The following is a 16,358-nucleotide window of genomic DNA, read 5'->3' on the forward strand; positions in this document are numbered from 1 at the left end:
TTCCAGGCTGTCTCTGAGCACTCCGTTCTCCCCAAATCTCCACATGTTCACCAACCTGGAAGCTCTCTGTCCCTGTCCTTTTGGATTTTATGGAGCCTTCATTACATAAGAATAATTAATCTAATGATTGGCCATTGGTGGTTGAGTCAACTTCCAGCCCTTCTCCTCTTCCTCAACGGTCATGGTAATAAAAGTTCCAACCCTCTAATCACGTGGTTGGTTCTTCTAAAAGTCACCTTACTAACATAAACCAAGCTGTGATTGGGAGGGCCCTGTTATGAGTAAAAAGACACTATTTCACCTTTGGGCTCTGAAGTCATTTCAGGAACTAAAGACAAGACGCCAAATATTATAACAAAAGATAATAGCTCTTATAGCTTTATCACTCAGGAAATTACAAGGGTTTTGGGAGCACTGTTCCAGAAATGGGATGAAAACCAAACATATATTTCTAATTTTAAATCACAATATCACAGCCGAGGGTCCTCAAAATATGGTCCCAGAGCAGAAGCTTCAGCGCCACCTGGAATCTGTTAGAAAAGCAAGTTTTAGGCTCCATTCCAGACCTATGGACTCTGAATCTCTGTGGTTGTCCAAGCCTTCCAGGTGATTCTGATGTAGGCCAAAGGGTGAAAATCTCTGGTCTACGGCCAGGGCTGTGTGCACATTACAATCACCTGGGGAGCTTTTTAAAATGACCAGTGCTGGAGCCTGAGTTTGGATGAATTCAGTCAGAATGATTTAAAAAAAAAAGATTCTGGGGAGAGTTGCTAACAGGTTAGAGCTGTGGAGAAAGGGAAAAAGAGTGTATTTCAAACATTTAGAAAAATGAAAGGCTCTAGTACAAGAACAAGAGATCAAGATGTGATTGGGAGACTCATAATACCGTGTAAGAATTTAATACGCTGGGCTAACATGTTACGATAACGATCATCTTTCTAAACCTCAGCTCTACGATCATCTTATCCTCTCACTGCTGACAGCTCAGATCTCAAGTCTTCAGCTCCACATTTAAGATTATTCATCGCTGGGCCCGTACCTGCAAAGTCAACCTTGTTTTATAGGTCTTCATCTCAGAACACACCCTAATTAACTTACATATTATTCCCTGAACACATCAGGAGCAACACTTTGTTTGTTTCTTTGCTTGTAATATAGAAATTTTGTATCTAGAAAGGATTTATTTTGATATAAAAAGCAAGATAGATATCCGGATTTATTTTTCTCCAGGTATCTAACAATCATTGAATAAACAATCTCTTCTCCAGGAATTTTAAATGCTCTTTTTAATATATTCTTGATTCTTTCTTTGAATCCATGTCTATTTCTAGGTGTTTCATTTTGTTCTGTGTATTGTTTATTTCTCTGGCATAAGCTATTAAATATTTTAGCTGTAGCTTTCAAATTCTATGATCCTATGACACTACCCCTTACCTTTATTCAGAAATGTTCTTTACATCAGGTTTAATTAGAAAAACACTTGTAATCTTACTCGTTCCAACTATAGCAAGTGGGGCTTTGGGAATTCTTACTTTTCTACTTCTATATAGTAAACTAAAGACAAAAACTATACTTTGTTCTTTTCGTATTCTGCCATAGTATCTGTGCTCTGTGACGGTTCTCAATGCCTAACTGCTGAAAGAAAGATTAAAGGGCTATTCATAAAAATGTTAAATGGGAAAAAAAAAAAAAAACATTATTTTCAAGGCACAAAAATATAGTTCTCTTAACATAAGTTAGAAAAACAGGCTGCCTGGGGTGGAAGTCAACCACGACAGGAAATGAATGAAGTAGGCTCACAGAATACAGTGACCTACAGAAAGGTGCAGGTCAGGGGCCTCCTGGCTGAAAAGCCTTTTATTCTATCATGTTGGCATATTGCTTTATCTGCTGCTGCTCCCAGATACTCTATCAGAAACCCTGACTAGATATATCATCTTTTACTTTTGTGTCATGCACAAATCACGTACATACCCCCTGCCATTCCTGCTGCTGTAATAGCCAGTTTCAATGACTGTGATGTACTCAACATAAAGATAAACTTGAAATCTAGCAGAATACACCACCTCATATTTCTTCAAGGTTGAACTAGGTGCCTAGGCATTGCTATAATCTGAGCTGCATATAAAGGTGCTGACTTCACTCACCTGAACCAGTAAAAGACTCTTTCCCCTAGTGGCTCAAACACAGAGTCCCTGGGGGGATATTGGGCACTGCAAAGCATATATTGGGGCCTCAGTATTATTTCCCATAGACCCCTTCTTAAGAGTCGAAAATGAGATAGCACTTTTAGCTTTTACTATTTCTAGAGTATCAGTAAATACCTCAGTGTCAAGTGATCTCCATAGTCCAGTCTGATGGGCCTGGTACTTGAGGCCATTGAGCACTTGAGATGTGGCTGGATCAAATTCAGGTATGCTGTAAATGTAACGTATACACTGAATTTCAAAGATGTGGTATTAATAATAAAGAAACTAAATTAACTCAATAATTTTTTATTGATTATATGTTGAACTATTAATATTTTAGATATATGGAGTTAAATAAAATATTTAATTTTATCTTGTTTATTTTTTAATACGGCTACTAGAAATATTTAAATAAACATATGTAGCTTATATTTGTGACTCAAATTATATTTCTATTGAACAACACTAATCTTTATGGTTGTCTAACCATATTGGTAGAGAGTTATGTTGGTATGGGTCTCTAGAAACATAAGTAGAGTTAGGGCTCAACATGTCCTCCCTCCACCTGGGTCTACACAGTGTGTCTGATTAAATGAAAATTTTTATCTCCTTTTAAGTAACAAATGTAATTTTCTTTTAATTCAAGTAGTAAATCAACTTGGTCCAAACAATTGAATCTCATGATACACAGCTAGAGTTTGAAAAATGTTCTACTATTTTGGAAGAGAGATCTCCTTGTTGCAAGGGAAAAAAAAAAAAAAGGCCTCAGTCTTGCTAGTGTTACCCAAGATTATTTATCTCTGCATAAAACTTGTCCCCAGAGACTATAGACAAACTGTATGACCTGTAGATGGATTTCTGATCGCCACTCCATTTGGACTCTCAAGGCAGGGAACGTAGGTGCAAATGTAGGAACAGCTCTAACGTTGTTCATTTGTATGACTTTGAATGAGGTATTTAACTTTTCTAACCATCAGTTTCTACATCTGTTGTCAGTGCCGAGCTGATCGAGAAGGGAAAGTTTTGGTGGTGAGATGGCCAGTTGAAAAAACTTACGAGGGGCCAACATAAGAATGAAACGGCAGGCACCAATTTTATTGCTGAGAGCGCATGGACTTTATATATATATATATATAATGCATGTGTAGCAGAATGCCACTATTGTTCTCTGATATATATATATATATATCAGAATATCAGAGAACAATAGTGGCATTCTGCTACACATGCATAATACAATTAGCTGAATCATGCTTACATGAGCTGAGTGCAGGTGCCCCACTACATTAATGTAACACTCTAAATCCGGGGTCCTATTCCTAACCACAAGCCTGGATCACAGCCAGACCTGAGACCAGTCAGGCCTGGGGCCCACATCTACAAAATGAAGAAAATAATAATGCCTATTCATAGTGTCGTGATGCTTAAATACGATAATCCTGTCCAGCCTCCAGAGTAGTCAACAACTATTATTTCTTAATTGTATTGTTATTGCCTTGCTTGTGTTTAGGCACCTTATAGCTAATGATGATTATTGATTTTAAAAGATCAGAATATTGCATCTCAATTTAAACAGTGCTCAAATTCACAGAGATAGAAGATGGGCAACATGTATCAGTAATTCTCTGTCTTTCTTTGTGCCCAATAATACATCTTGTACAGAAACTCCAAAAGAGACTTCAAAGGAGAGCACTGAAATAAGTAAAAAGCAACTTAATATCTTCTTTCTCCACCTTCTTTTCTCTATTTCCATTTAGATAGTAAGAAAAAAAATATCCAACAGACGCTTTAATTTGTTATTTTGAATATATAATTCTGTATTAGTTTCCCATTTCTGCTGTAGCAAATTACCACAAATTTAGTGACTTAAAACAACACAGTTTTATTCTCTTACAGTTTGGAGGTCAGAACTCCAATTGGATTTTATTGAGCTAAAGTCAAGGTGTCTGCAGGACTGCTTCCTTCTGGGGACTCTAAAGAGAGAATTCATTTCCTTGATTTATTAGCTCCTAGTGGCAGCATGTATATCTTGGCTTGTGGCTCCTTCCCCCATCTTCAAAGAGTGTCACTTCAATCTCTGCTTCCATCATAACATCTCCTTCTCTGATCTTGACCCTCAGTCTCCTTCTTATAAAGACCCTTGTGATTATATGGGACCATGTGGATGATCCATGATAATCTCCCCATTTCAAAATCTTTAATTAAATTATGCCTAAAAAGACCCTTTTGCTATATAAACTAGTATTCATAGTTCCATAGCTTGGGAAGTAGACATATTTGGGGGCCATTATACAGCCTACCACAAATTCCGAAAGACAATTTTCTTAGAACATATATAACTTTTTATGATTGTTGATAGACAGCACTAAAATTAAACTGAATGCCTCCCTTGACCACCAATGTTATAATACAAAATAGAGGCAGATACCAACCTCGGCTAAAATCAAGCCCCTCCACATCCCCTGTCTGTCCTCACCTGCTTTGACACCTCGATAGCTTCCTCTCTACTTCCACCACTCCCCCCAACACGTACACCACTCCCCACACCATGTACACCTACCTCCTGCAACTGTCCTTCCCATTCTTTTGTATACTCATGCTTGTGTTCTTCTTATTCTTACCAGCCTACTCGATTCCCTATATGTTACTCATATCTCTTTCACGACATTTGTCGCATACTACCTCCAGTTTGCATACACTGTTAGAGGGATAAGTATAAATTTGATTCTTTTTTAATTCCTCAGAGTGCTTACCCTAGATGCTTGCACTTAGTGTGTTCTCAATGAACATTTGTTTATTTCCTAGTTTATCACCTTAATACGTGAAGTGGGTGGGTGATCAGATAAGAAGCATATAACCATTTTATGGTCATGATTAGATGACAGGAATAAGATTCACCCTTCTCTTCTAACAACTGGAAAATCACACAAAACACATGAAATAACAATGATTAGAGAGTGGACACCAGGTGTGCAGGACTGCGATTCCTGAGAGAAGGGATACAAATAAACGGCACTTTTTAGCCACAGTGCAGGGCCTGACAGTTTGGCTTAGCTGAGAAGACACAAATCTGACTGTGGGAGGACAAGGTGAGTGGAATTCACAAGACAGCACCAGAGAAAGGAGGAAGCTGCAGAGAGAGAGAGAGCTCCTCAAAATTGCAGATTTAAATAGACTCCTCTCAAATCCTCAGCTGAGAACTGGTCTGTACATGAAAGGAAACTACCTGAGACAAGGGCGCAAACTGCCAGAAAGAAAGAGACTGGGAATAGTTTGTGTTCCCAACAGCCAGAGTGGAAAGATTTTTTCAATCTGGATAAAATTCTCAAAAAGAGTATTGCCTCAGTAATGGGACTAAATAGAGACAAAATGCTAGAATGTTCTAGGTACTCCCTAACAAAGCTTAAAAGCAACGCTTGAAAAAATTTAACATTACAAGTAACTGCATCCCAGAAGAAAGTAAAACACTAAAGAATACAAAATCTGGTGCCCAGCATCACTTGCAGTGGTCAATAATGAATCATGTCCAATCAAAATTTACCAGCATACTCATAGCTAACATCATACTCAACGCTGAAAAGCTGAAAGCTTTTCAACTAAGATCAGGATCAAGACAAGGATGGCCACTGTCATGATTTCTATTAACATAGTATTAAAAGTCTTAGCCAGAGCAATTGAGCCAGATGGGAAATAGAGCAATCAGGGGGATTATTTCATAAACTATATAAATGTCTAACAAATGTACCGTATAACTGAAAATAATAAAAAATAAACAAAAATAATAAGAAAAAAATGAAAGAAATCCAAATTGGAAAGGAAAAAGTAAACTCCTCTTTGTTTGCTGATGACATGATCTTGTATATAGAAAATCCTCAAGGCTCCACCTTAAAACTGTTAGAACTAATAAACAAATCCAGAATAGCTGCAGAATACAAAATCAACAAAAAAAAATCAGTTTTATTTCTATACACAATAAAGGAACTGTCTGAAAAAGAAATTAAGAAAATAACCCCATTTACAATAGCATCAAAAAGAATAAAATATTTAGGAATAAATTTAATTAAGAAGGTGAAAGATCTGTACACTGAAATCTATAAAACATTAAACAAAAATGGAAAGAAAGACAAATAAATGGAAATAAATCCACTTTCATGGACTGCAAAAATTAATATTGTTAAAATGTCCATACTACTAAAGCAATATACAAATTCAATGTAATCCCTATTAAAATTCCAAGGCCATTTTCCAGAGGAATAGAAAAAAAAATCCTAAAATCTATGTGGAACCACAAAAGACCCTAAATAGCTAAAACAACTTTAAGCAAGAAGAACAAAGTTAGAGGTATCACAATTCCTGATTTCAAAATACATTACAAAGCTATGGTAATTAAAACAGTATAATACTCTATGGCCATGCCACCCTGAACAAGTCCAATCTCATCTGATCTCAGAAGCTAAGCAGGATCAGGCCTGGTTAGTACTTGGATGGGAGACCACCTAGGAAGATCAGGTGCTGTAGGCATAAAAAATAAAAAATAAGGAATTGTAAGCTGACAAGATCCTTGCAATCTGTGAGGTCAACCAAGGACTGCCTCACCTAAAAAATAATAATAAAACACCTAAAAAACAATAATAAAATAAATTATAAAAGAAAAAATAGCAGCATAATACTGGCATAAAAAAAAAAAAAAGACACATAGACCAATGGAATGAATAAAGAGCCCTGAAATATGTCCGGGCATATACAGTCAACTAATCTTCAGTGAAGATGCCAAGAATACACAATGTTGAAAGGACAATCGCTGCAATAAATAGTTTTGGGAAAATTGGATATTCACATACAAAAGAGTAGAATTGAAACTTTAACTTATCTCATATACAAAAATTTAACTCAAAGTGAATCAAAGATTTAAACATAACACCTGAAACCATAAAATTTCCAGAAGAAAACATAGGGGGAAAGCTTCTTGATATTGGTCTTGTCAATAATATTTTTGGACTTAAGACCAAAAATACAGGCAACAAAAGCAAAAATAAACAAGTGAGAAAACATTAAACTAAAACATTTGTACAACCAAAAAAAAAGAATTAACAGAGTGAATAGACAACCAACAGAATGGAGGAAAATATTTATAAATCATATATCTGATAAATGATTTATATCCGAAATATGTAAGGAATTCATATAACTCAATAGCGAAAAAAAGATTAAAAATTTGGCAACAGACCTGAATAGACATTTTTCCAAATAAGACATATGAATGGCCAACAGGTACTTGAAAATGTGCTCAACATCACTAATTATCAGGGAAATAGAAATTAAAAACCACAGTGAGATATCACTTCACACTATTAGGATGGCTATTATCAAAAGGTCAAATATAAGTGTTGGCAAGTATGTGGAGAAAAGAGAACCCTTATATATTGTTTGTGAAAATGTAAATTGGTACAGCCATTATGAAAAACAGTATGAAGATTTCTCAAAAACTTAAAAATAGAAGTTCTATATGTTCCAACAATTCTACTTGTTATATATGCAAAAGAAATGAAACCACTGTCTCAAAAATATATCTGCAATCCCATGTTCATTGCACTATTATTCACAGTAGTCAAGATATGAAAATAACTTAAGTGTCCATCAATGGATGAATGGATAAAGAAAATGTGATACACATACACAGGAATATTATTCAACTTTGAAAAAGAAAGAAATCCTGCGATTTTCAACAATATGGATTAATCTGGCGGACATCATGCTATTGAAATAAACCAGACACAGAAAGACAAATGCTACATGATCTCACTCTTATGTGGGGGAGTAATAACAGAGAGAAAAATGGTGGTTACCAGAGGCTAGGGAGTAGGGGAGATGAGGAGATGTTGGTGAAAGGATACATTCAGTTAGAAGATGAAAAAGTTATGGAGATCTAATGTACAATTGGTGACTATTGTTAATAATAATATTGCATACTTGGCTGTGACTAAGAGAGTAGATCTTGAGTATTACCACAGGGGACTAAAAACCGTAACTATGTGAGGTGATATCTATGTTAATAGCTTGATCATGGTAATCATTTCACAATATATATGTATGTCAAAACCTCATGCTGTATATCTTAAACATTCACAATCATACTTCACAATAAAGCTGGAAAAATATTTATCAGGCATAAAGGAAACAGGAAAATATGATCCATAACTGGGAGATAAATTAATTAAGAATAGACTCAGAAATGTCGGCGATGATGGGATCAGTAGATAAGAATACTAAAATAATTATTATAAATATGGTTTTTATATTCACAAATTTAAAGAGAAACATGAACATAATTTAGTGAAAAGAGGATGATATAAAAAAGGCCCATATAAAACTTCTGGAGATGAAAATACTGAAATGAAAAATACACTAAATGGGTATAAAGGATAATTGTGATAATTCTCAGTGTATCATTCTAACCATTAAATATGTCATTGGACCATCTTTGTTCATAAACACAAAAACTCTCCAGTGACTCAACAAACAAAAAAAGCACATTGTCAGTGATATTTTTAAGCTGGAAAGTCAGGGCTATCACTGTGCCCTGAAGCCTAGATGCACTCCAATTTCATGAACATTGATGCTATGTATTATTGAGACACACTTGACTATGCATGTCAGAATCCACGAGTTTTAATTAAAGTTATGATTTGAACAAAGAGTGTCCATTAGACAAGAAGAATTTGGTCTTGGCAAGTGATATTTGCTCAATTTGCTTAATTAGATCAGTACTTTTAAAACAATTTGTAATGCATAGGATTAAAGGCCTGAATTTCAAAGGATTTAACAGAAAGGCCACAATCATGGTTTCAAACAAATCATCTGCAAGAAATTGTAGGCTGAAAATAGCAATTAGCAGCACACAGAAAAAAAATTTTAATGGAGGCCATTTCTATCAATTGAATAACCATGTGTAATATGGCTTGGCTTGAATCATTGATAACCTTTACCAGATTTTTCAGAGGAGAATTAAACTGCCCCTCTTGTTTATTAAAGGACAAATTTCAAGTAAAAATTAATATTAGGTGCAAAAATATTCTATGTCATCTTGGCTTTGGGAGGAAAGTAACAAAGGAGGCTTGGTTGGCAAAGCTCAGTTGCAGACTTACATTTTATACTTCAAGTCAGTTGTAGCCTCTCCATCCTCATAATCTTTTAAAAAGTAAACCCAATTCCTTGATACATGGAATCAGTTAATAGCTACTGACTTAGTAAATCTACTTTCAGTTAAATTTACAATTCATAAGTTTTGAAAATGTATTTTATTTATTTCAAAACAAGTAGCTTAATCGGCAACTTCATCCATTCCTCTTTCTAAAGGAGAAAGAAAATATTTGGAAGAAAAAAATGCCATGAAGAAGGTAATAAAAAAATTGGTTTAAAATAGAGAATACGCTCTGGTTTATGCCAAAACTTTTTTCAGAGGCATTCAGAGCTCGGGTGACCAGCCTTACCATTAAACTTTCTTAATCGATCCTTCAGAGTTTTGCTAATTTACTCATCATTAATATTCACAGACCTTGAGAGTCTCCAAAACCTCCATGACTCCTCTGATTCAGAGAAAGAGTAAAAGTATTAAGTAAATATAGTGCACCTTCATTTTTAAAAATAATGTGCATATCTCTATTATCTCATATTGCTCTCCTCTGTTTCCCAGATAAATCCATATAGTGGTAATTACAGACATATACTGGAATTCTCTTCCTCCAAGCGTAAAGTGTTAAACCAAGTAACTATTAGTATAATGAGGAACATTAAATCAAAAACTGAAACCAACTACTTCTCCCAAAGATGAGAACTGGATTTAGACCTATAGACGACCGCCATTTTACAAAGCTATTAATTTTATTTTTGGAGAACATTCTTCATGCCTACCTCATTTCCTTAGGATAAAAGCCCTGTGTGGGTTTCTGTTGGTGTTTTTAGAGGGTACGGGGGACACAAAGTAATCTAACGCGCCATTGATTCCATGCGAATGCCCCGCCCTGTTGCTGCTCTGCTGCTGCTGGTCTACATAAAGACTTGCAGTATATGTGCTATGCATCATTTTGAATAAAAGTTTCTAGGCAAATTAATATGAGGTATAACTTCATAAAAATATCAGATAGTAAAAGGCATTTAAGATCATATTTGAAAATATGTGTACATTTTACATCTTGGCTGAATAAATCTCTGCTTGAATCATTGATAGGCACTTTAAAAATAAGAAGCCCAATTTCAACTCTTGATCCACATCCCTGCTCCCCTCCCCCAAAATCTGCTTCTTCAGGTTCCCCTTCCCATAAATTTAATTTCATTATTCCAAAACTTCCGTGTTCTCTTTGCTTTGTCTACTTTAGTCCTCCGGTTCAATGCCTCCGCAAGTCCTGGTAGCGCCGCCTTCCAAGTCCATCGTGACGCCCCACCCCCAGAGGGTCCGCCGCTCCCACTCCATCGACCCTCTCTCTTCTCTCTGCACCGCGTTGTCTCCTATGCGCTCTCCTTGCTTTGCCTTTCCCCTGGGTCTACACACGGCAGCCTAAGAATGCTGTCCAATGCAAGGCCATCCTACCACTTTTTCCCCCCACCTCCCAAGTCTTGTGTCCCAGCCCCACCAGAAGAGTGCTCTACTCAGCACACCCTCACTTTCTTCCTCCCCTTCTTCAGGTCTTCATTCCAATGTCACATTCTCAGTGAGGCCTTCCCTGGCACAGTATTTAAAACTGCACCCTCTGCCCTTTCCTCTTACTTTTTCTGGCATTCTCTGTCCCTGGACATGCGCATGGCTCTCTGCTGCACCTCAAGCAGTGATGTCACCCGTCAGGTCCCTACTGACCCTGCATGCCCTGCCCCCCATTGCCACAGGGTGCTCTACTTTCCTCATGATGACCATCACCACCTGACACAGGACACACTTGTTTATTTATCATCTTCCTTCTCCCACTAGCATGTAAACTACGTGAGTGTAGGGACTCTTGATTTGTTCACTGCTCTACCCCTAACACATAAAAGCCTATCTGGCATGAAGTAGGTGTTCAAAAAGCATTTGTTTAAAAAAAAAATTTTTTTTAATTAGATGAAGAGGATGTGTCCTGAGGAAACATCCAGAACAAAGGTCTTGGGGTAAATTTCTCACTGTCTATATTTTCACTCTTGCTTTGAATGGACCACCACTACATTTATCTGTTACAGCGTCTCAAACACTTTCTGACTTTTTAACAAAATGATATTTAAATCTCAATCCAAATTCTGGATTCATATGCTAGAGTGACTTCTCACAGCAACCAGTAGTTTTCCTATATTGAATGTACTCACATAGTACTAACATTGTGAGTACAATAAATTCTCATAGGACAGAATACTTTCTTCTTCAAAGCATGACAGAATACTTTCTTCTTCAAAGCATATATTTGTTCTAAAGGTTTTCATGGGTCTTTTATAAAACAGTATCCATGGTCTATACGTTTGGAAAATGTTAGGTCAAGTTAATTATTTTTTATTGTAAACTTCTCAGTTTCTTAACTTGGCAAGATATCATAGAGATATATATGTAAGGAATTTCTCCGACTATTGTTCCTTAGAACATGCTTAAAAATGCTAAATTGAGGTAACAAATGAGAAAACCAGCATACTCATTAGGAGTGGAGACTTTTAACTCTCCTTTCCAGCCTACTCTCCTACATGCCCCTGTGACTTCAAACATAAATAATATATTTAGTAACTACCAAAAGCTGCTGTTTAATTTATTCCATAAATATATATTGGACCAGGCACTGTTCTAGGTATTGGAGAGAGAACAGTGAAGGACACAAATCTCTGTCCTCACAGTGCTTCCATTCTAGTGGGTGAAACATCCATGAGCAAGATAACTCGGTAAAACAGTGTGTGATGCTAAGAAGGGGGATGGAAGAGTGGGGGGTAGGGGCATGGGGTTGCCGTTGTAGGTACTTGCAGGGAAGGCCTCATGGAGACTGTGATGTTTGAATAAAGACCTACAGGAAGGGAGAGAGCTGGGAGCTGCTGACGAAATGCTCCGGGCAGAGGTACCTCCTGAAGCAGGAACATGCTGATATGTTTAAGAAATAGCCAGGAAGTCAGTAGCTGGAATAAAGCAAGGGGGAGAGTAATAGGAGAAAGAAGTCAGAGAACAAAGGAAGGCAAGTTATGTAGGACCTTTTACCTTCTAAGAAACTGGACATTTAATCTGTATGCATCAATGAAAAGTTTGAGCAAAGAAATGTCAGGATCTAACTATTATTTTACCAGAGTTACTCTGGCTTCTATATATAGAACCCACCTAGGAGGCAAATGCAGAGCAGAAGAAAAGCTAAGGCAGGGAGAGGGTGCAGTGACCTGGGCCAAGCGGTGACATTGGTGCTTTAAGAAGTGGTGAAAGTCCTAGTACAATTGAAGGTAGTGCTGACCGGCAGCCAGGACGGTTTGGGTACTGGAGTATGAGAGAACAGGTCAGTGAAGAATTACACCCAGATACTGAACCTGAGAAACTAGAAGAACAAAATTACCATTTACTTACTGATATAGGAAAACTAAACGAGGTGAAGGTTCTGGAGAGAAATATTGGAAGCTCAGTTTTGGACATGTTAACTTTAAAATATCTTTTCTTATTGTCATTATTATCTCTTAGAGTTGCCCAAGTCCTTTCTGGCTCTGCTGCACCTACATTTCAACTATCTTCCTTAAAATTATTATCAGTCTGAACAAAAGACTTTTTAAGACTTAGAACACTCACCAAAAACTATTCAGAGATACATGTTTATATACAATAGAATCCATCTATAAATAATTGCCATCCTTTTTTTCTTTAGAGAGAAAACAACATACTTTAAGCAAAAGAAAAATTTTGTTCTTAAAATAAAAATAAAAATCTGAATTTTTAATCTCAAACTAGTTTGATTCTATACCTACAACAAACCTCTCTTTTAATCCTAAGTGATACAGTACTGTTTCACTGCAACTTAACAGTGGTCTTAAGAATTGCTGATAATTAAAATGCATTAAAGCAATTAATAAGTATTTATTTTAGGGTTATAAAAATGTGACAAAAACTTTATGCCTAAAGAGTTATGATTTATAATTGAAATAATTTGTCTTTAGTAGAATTTTAACAAAAACCTTATTTTTCCTCCAGTGGGAACAGGAGGAAGGGAAAACAATTTTCCACTTAACTAATTTTCTTAAAGTTTAATTCCTGAAAAAGCTCAAGACAAATTATACTTTATGAATCTCAAAATGTAAAGCATTAAGAACCACAACAACTTAAGTACAGCATAGGGAATATAGTCTATAATATTGTAATAACTATATGTGCTGCCAGATGAGTGCTAGACTTATCTGGGGGGCACTTCACAACTTATATAAATGTCTATCCACTATGCTGTATACCTGAAACTAATATAAATTGAATGTCAACTGTAATTGAAATTTTAAAAAAAAATTATAAATAACCACACACCTTAGCAAGGTGCCTGCAGAAAAAGAAGAGTTAGTAAACTACTTCAAGATAATCCCAAACTATCAACATTCTCTCCCACCAAAAAAAAAAAAAAAAAAAGAGGAGGGAGGGGGAAGGTTATAGTCTAGCATTTTGATAATTGTTTCTGTTAATGATTTAGCTTAGTCAGTGATGCCTTTCCCTTATTAACACAGGCCCAGTTAACATCATTTGTTCTATTGATTAAAAAAAACAATAATGTGCCTAAAAGCACTTGAAGGTGCAACTGGATTCATGTTACAGAGAAAAAAGTCAACTTGTAAAATTGTTAAAAGCACCACTCTATCTCCATGAATGTAGTTTCATCTAATTGAGAAGATGGAGGCATCAGAAGGCGCCCAAGATTAAACAGGATGACTTCATGTTTATGTAGTACAAATCTCATTCATTTTCAGGAAAATATATTCCCAAAGCATTTGATGATTTTGATCAGCTTTAGAAACTATAGCCTATGTTTCTAAAATAAAGACACCATTTTTTGTCTCCTCTAACAGCTGATCATTTATCCCAAATAAGCTTGCCATAGTTATCAAATGATAATATAGGACACTCAGTTAAATTTTATTCAAGTAATCAATAAATAATTTTTAGTATAAGTATATCCCAAATATCTCATGGAACATAATTGAACTAAAAAAATTACTCTGTTATCTGAAGTTTATATTTAATTGGATATCCTATATTTGATCTAGGAACCATAATCTCAAAGTAACTACAAAAGAATCTCGCACAGGGATTTTAATCCCTTCACTCATTGAACACACCATGAAAAAGCTCACCAGTCTGGAATTCTAGTTATCTGAAAAGCCTGTCTGAGAAATACTTTAATAAATTAGGAATATATATCCAAATCTGTAGACATCAGTGTAACTTTTTATTCATCTCATTGTCTCTTATAGACCTTTCATTTTACCTCCTCCTATTGTCCCAAAAGAAAAAATCATTCTTCAAACACCTGTCTCCTGATTTTATTATGTTTCGAGATTTTGGAGGCAGTAACTGCTTAGTGACTGGAAACTGTTCTGTCTGTTGCACACCAAGAAGCCCAACGTCAAAAGGGATGATACATTTTATAAGTACTCGGAGGCACCCATCTTAAAAAACAATCGCCATTTCCTCATACACTATAAAAAGGTTAAATTTCCTATAATCCTCCTTATATAACTAGAAAAGTAGACATCACCTCTGAAATCACTATTTCTGAAATTCCGCTGTCTAACCACAACTTCCTTATCTTCCATGCGCTTGATGACTTAGTCTGATTTTAGTTCTTCTACTGGTCACTATTTTAACTTTCGGTAATACATGTTTAAGCTCCATTTCTTGATTTTTCAATGTTAAATTATTTCTCTTGACTCTCGACCATGAAAGATCAATAAATGTGTACATTAAAGTCACTTTACATCATCTCCCACACCTCTTTTTCTAGTTTTGATTAAATAAACTATATTTTCTATTCTTATTGCTTTTAAATATTTGATTTATTTCCTTTAAATATTGTCTTTTTTTGTCCTCACAATGTAGCCTAAGGAAAGCCTTCACCTCTTGTTCCCCAGTTTTTCCCATCTCACCGCTTGCTCTTCATAATAGGTTCTATTATTACTTCCACATTATGGGGATGTATGATGTTTATATTTAATCTTATTTCCAGAATTCCTATGGATATTTACCCTTAAATCTATTTTTTTCTCTTTTTGTCTGTTGTTTAACTAAATGACTTCAAATATTTTCTCCAAGAAAGATTTATGCTATATTTCCTGGGTTTTTGAATAACTGAAAATATCTGTCTGCCTGTCTGTTGCCTTTATATTTGATTTGTACTTGTGCTAAGCTCCATGCAAATTTCTTTCTTTCTAAAGGTATGTTTCAACATTTCTCCACTACCTTCTCACATTAAAAGTTGGCATGAACTGTGCTTGCCTCCTCTCATGACAACCCTTGAGAACCACCTGCCATCTAGCTGAAGAGAACTCCTATAACTAAGGCTATAAAGAAGAAGCCATGTGTAGACTGGCAGAAGGGATGGAGGCTTATAGGGAGCAAAGACGTAAAATGGTCTGGCCCCACACCCACACGTGCTGGTTAAGAATCAGGAGGGATATCTCGGCTATAGAGGTCTCTCCTGAGAAGCAAGGGGTCCCACACCAGGCTCCCCAGCCCAGAGCACCCATTACTTCTGGCTGCCAAAACCAGAGGGAATTATGGCTGAGTGAGATGGAGGGCTGCTAGAGTCCCAGGTGTTCCTCTTAAAGGGCCTTTCACACAAACTTGCTGATGGACTCACTCACTGAGCTCCAGTGCTATGGCAGCAGCTAGAAAAGCACCAGGGACATAGAGGGAAGAACTGAATTGTCTGTCTTTGGGGCGAGGCCTGGAAGGGCAGCTCTGGCTGGGACAGAGTGCTGGCAGGTGTCATTGTTCCTTTGTTGGGCCCTTCTTCCACATAGCTCGCAGGTGTAGGAGGGCATCATATATGAGTCTCCATCAACCTGGCTAACACCATTCACCCTGCCCATGCTCTAATTCCCTTAGACCCTGCCCCAACAAACCCACGGACCAGCCCTAACCTTTTTCAGTATCTATTTCTCACAAACTGCTGCCCTGGCCCATAACGTGGACCTTCCTAAAATATGACAAGGTCC

General features: G+C 36.4%; 1 pseudogene; it reads left to right on the top strand.

The window, feature by feature from the left end:
• The first annotated feature begins 6,591 nt into the window (after window positions 1-6,591).
• LOC111739009 lies at window positions 6,592-6,710 on the top strand (annotated as a pseudogene).
• The last annotated feature ends 9,648 nt before the right edge of the window (window positions 6,711-16,358 follow it).

This window comes from Pteropus vampyrus, unplaced genomic scaffold, assembly GCF_000151845.1.
Source record: "Pteropus vampyrus isolate Shadow unplaced genomic scaffold, Pvam_2.0 Scaffold45, whole genome shotgun sequence".
Lineage (NCBI taxonomy): Eukaryota > Metazoa > Chordata > Mammalia > Chiroptera > Pteropodidae > Pteropus > Pteropus vampyrus.